Source organism: Gossypium arboreum, chromosome 3 (assembly GCF_025698485.1).
Source record: "Gossypium arboreum isolate Shixiya-1 chromosome 3, ASM2569848v2, whole genome shotgun sequence".
NCBI lineage: Eukaryota > Viridiplantae > Streptophyta > Magnoliopsida > Malvales > Malvaceae > Gossypium > Gossypium arboreum.
In genome coordinates this window covers 24,475,458-24,479,843 of record NC_069072.1, presented here as the reverse complement: position 1 = coordinate 24,479,843, position 4,386 = coordinate 24,475,458, and the positions used below count along the sequence as shown (strand labels likewise).

The window sequence follows — 4,386 nt, the reverse complement described above, 5'->3', positions numbered from 1 at the left end:
AAATTTGAAAAATTAGTTCCAGTTTTCACACAGCCTAGGACACGCCCGTGTGGCTTGATACTTGAGGAATTTTTAGCCCTGTTTCCACACGGCCAAGGACACACCCGTGTGTCCAAGCTGTGTGGGCCACTGTAACTACACAAAAACACTAAAAATAGCTAAAATAAACTAGTTAGTTATGTTAGTTCTCGGGTTGCCTCCCAAGAAGCGCTTATTTAGAGTCTAAGCTTGACTTACCTCTCATTCACATGATTACAGTGGATTGAGGAGTTGAAACTTTTCACTTCTGCTATCAGTTTTACCAAAATAAGGTCTAAGTCGAGTATTAATTACCTTCAAAGTTTTGAATTTAGTAATTGTTACCTCGACTGTACCATGTGGAAAGATGTTCATTACTGTGAAGGGAGTCGCTTCGTCTGTATTGTGCTCTAAAGTATCAAATTGAGGGTCCTTTTTATCTAACAAAACTTTGTCCTCGACCTTAAATTGCGTTGTTTTATCCCTACGCTCATCATGATGTCGCTTGGATTCATTGTGTGCTTTTGATTTCTCTTTGACATGTGTTCACCATTCATCTAGTTCATCGATATAAAGCCTTTGTTCTTTGTGAGTCGCTCTATTTTTCCGGCATGGATTATAATGAGGCTCCACACGTTCTTCCTAGGGGACTTCTACAAAGAAGTTTGAGTTGCAACATAATTTAAGTTAATCGAATCATCTAGATTGCTAGATCTTTTAGCAGAATCACAAGCTTGAAGAGTAATCATGTCATCCCTTACACAAAGTATCAATTCACTTGTGCCAACATCAATGATATTCCTCGCAGTTGCTAAAAAGGGTTGTGCTAAAATTAAAGACACATCACTATCCTCTTCCATGTCTAGAACAACAAAATCAATTGGGAATATAAATTTGTCAATTTTAACAAGCACGTCTTCAATAATACCCCTAGAAAATTTGATTGTTTTATCTACCAATTGAATGCTCATCCTAGTTTGTTTGGGTTTCCCAAGACCTCGTTGTTTAGAAATTTTATAAGGCATGACATTAATACTTGCCCCTGAATCAGCCAAAGCATTGTTAACATTTAGACTACAAATTAAACAAGGAATCATAAAAATCCCTGGATCTTTCAACTTGTTGGGTAGCTTATTCTGTAGAATGGCTGAGCAAACTGTGTTCAACTCCACATGCGACGCCTCATCCAACTTCCGCTTATTTGCTAAAAGCTCCTTTAAAAATTTAACTGCATTTAGCATCTCCAAAAGAGCTTCAATTAACGGTAAGTTAATATGTAATTTCTTTAATAATTTAAGGAATTTACCAAATTGTTCATCCGTGTGGTCTTTCCTTGTCGCACTGGGGTATGGCACACGAGGTTTATATTCTCTACTTACCAGTTTTTACTCACTGTGGTCCACCTCATCCTTACCTTTACTTACCACAAGTCCTTGCCTCGGTTCTGGTTCAGTTTCAGTATTACTCGACAAGCTACCTTATGGTCGTTCAGAAATCAACTCAGCAAGCTGACCCATTTGAGTTTCGAGCCCTTGAATCGACGCTTGTTGATTTTTGAGTGCTGTTTCGGTATTCTAGAAATGAGTTTCTAACACCGAGATGAATTTCGTTAGCATCTCCTCAAGGTTCGGCTTCTTTTCCTGCTAGTAAGGTGGTTGTTGAAAACCCGGGGGATGTTGTGGCCTTTGATTTCTTTGACCACCCCACAAGAAATTGGGATAGTTCCTCCAACCTGCATTATAAGTGTTACTATACAGTTATTTTAAGGTCTAGAATTATTACCCATATAGTGGATTTGTTCATCCTCGGTGGTAGGGTTGAAGGATTGATATTCTGTTTTATGTACTCCTCCTCCATTTGAATCACACCTCATTACTAGATGTACCTGATGAGAACCATACAAACCATCAATCTTTTTATTTAAAAGTTCTACCTGGTTAGATAACATAGTATCCGCATCGAGGTTGAAAACACCAGTGGCTTTCGTCGGCTTCGTTCTCATGACTTACCACTAATAGTTATTCAGTGACATTTCCTCAATAAATTTATAAGCCTCTTCAGGTGTTTTTTTGTTTAATGTTCCACCGGTGGCTGCGCCGATAAGTTGCCTTGTTGAGGGGTTCACACCGTTGTAAAAAGTCTAAACCTTCAACCATAGAGGTAACCCATAGTGAGGGCACCTTCTCAATAAGTCCTTGTATCTCTCCCATGCATCATAAAGAGTTTCTAAATCCATCTTCACAAAAGAAGAAATATCTTTCCTTAGTTTAGTCATTTTAGCCGGCGAAAAATGTTTTAGTAAAAATTTTTCGGTCATTTGTTCCCAAGTAGTGATTGACCCTCGTGGTAACGATTTTAACCACTGTTTAGCTTTGTTTCTCAATGAGAATGGAAACAACTGAAGGCGAATGGCATCATCAGATACGCCATTGATCTTAAAAGTGCCACAGAATTCCAGAAAATTTGCTAAATGAGTATTGGGATCCTCGTCCTGCAAACCATAAAAACTGAACAAACTGTTGTATCATTTGAATTGTGTTAGGTTTCAGTTCAAAATTATTTGTAGCCACAGCAGGCCTAACTATACTCGATTTGGTTCCTGTTAAAGTAGGTTTAGCATAATCATACATAGTACGAGGGACAGGATCCTGATTTACTAGGTTTGCAGCAACCACAGAGGGTAGCGGGTTATTCTGATTATCAACCATCTCTCCGTTGTGGTGTGAATAAGATCCTCTTGCCCTTCCTCTATGTACTATATGCTTCACCTTATTTCTTTTCGATTTCTGCGAGCTGTTCTTTCGATCTCACAATCAAAAAGTAAAGGTCCAGACAGGTTTCTTCTAGTCATAAACTATGAAAACCTGCCAGAAGTAAATAAAAGAAAATTTAGTAATTTAAGCAAAATAAAATTTAAATTGCAATAAAAAAATGGATAAAGTAATAAAAATTAAGTGTTCCTAATATCTTAGTCCCTGGCAATGGCGCCAAAAACTTGATGATCGTGTAACTAACTAAAAATTTGACTTAAGGCAAGCACACCTATCGAATAGTAGTATAGTTATGGTGAGACTGGAAATATCGTATCCACGAGGACTAAAAGTACTAGTAATTACTATCTTTTTATTATCTAGCCTAATAATTAAAGTGTGTTTTTAAACTAAAACTATTTATCTAATTAACTAAGATTACGAAAAAGATGAAGTTTGGAAAATACTTTAGGAAAAATCGATGGAGAAGACAATACCCAAGGAAGAATCCACCTAGACTTCACTCATTACTTCTGAGTTAGATGATTTATTCACTTAACTTAATCCGTAGAAATCCCTAATTTATGTTAATATCTCTCTCGAGACTAAGAACAACTGAATTTAGGTTGATTAATTGAAATCTCTTTCTAATTAAAACCCCTATTGTCGCATTAACTCGATCTATAGACTCCCTTATTAGATTTGACTCTAATTCGATAGATTTGTGTCATCTTATCTCTAGGACTGCATTCAACTCTGATTAATTATGGATGATCTACTCTCAAACAAGGACTTTTGCTCCATTGAATAAGTACATCAAAACCTGAATTAATACCCTGGAGTATTAAAACAAGAATTTAGAACTCACAATTAAGAATAAGAATAAGTCTTTATCATATAATTCAAATAGTAATAAGATTCGTCATAGGGTTCATCTCCCTTAGGAATTTAGGGAGTTTAGTTCATAATAATAATGGAAAACATCTCAAAGTTTGGAAAATAACAAAACATAAAGAAACCCAAAGAACTACTAGGAAATTGGATGGAAATCTTCAGCCTTGATGTAGATCCTGGCTCTGAGGTGATTCTGATGGCTATTCTTGAGTATTTTCTACCTCAAACTCTATGTGTCCCGTCTAATCCTCTTCTAGGGTGTTTATATAGGCTTTAGAATGCTTCAAAACCCTCAAAAGTGGCATTTTCTGATTAGAACTAGACTTGGGCTCGACAGGGACACGACCGTGTGCCACGCCTGTGTGCAAGTGCTCAAACCATGTGTAATTCTGAGTTGGTTTCTAGTCGACATGGCCACGACACACGGGCATGTGGTCTCTTCGTCTGCCTCACACGGGCATGTGGTTTACCTGTGTGGAAGTGCCTAGGCCGTGTGCAACACTATTTTAAGCCCAATTTGTCCGTTTTTGGCCCATTTCTCGCTCTTTTTGCTATCCTAAGCTCCTCTGAGTATAAAAACATGAAATTAAAGGATTAGGAGCATCAAATTCACTAAAACCAAGGAAAAATCATTCATAAGTATGCCAAGCATGGGGTAAAAATATGTATAATCTACGGTTTATCACGAAACTTTTACACATGCTTAACCACATACTGTAAACAT

The 4,386-nt window shown here is 37.2% G+C and overlaps 1 non-coding gene across 1 annotated transcript; it reads left to right on the top strand.

Annotated features, from left to right (window-relative positions):
* Window positions 1-2,180: 2,180 nt before the first annotated feature.
* On the top strand, window positions 2,181-2,287 carry LOC128290909 (small nucleolar RNA R71). Its single transcript, XR_008280687.1, has one exon. It is a non-coding gene; the product is annotated as a small nucleolar RNA R71 (small nucleolar RNA).
* Window positions 2,288-4,386: the final 2,099 nt, after the last annotated feature.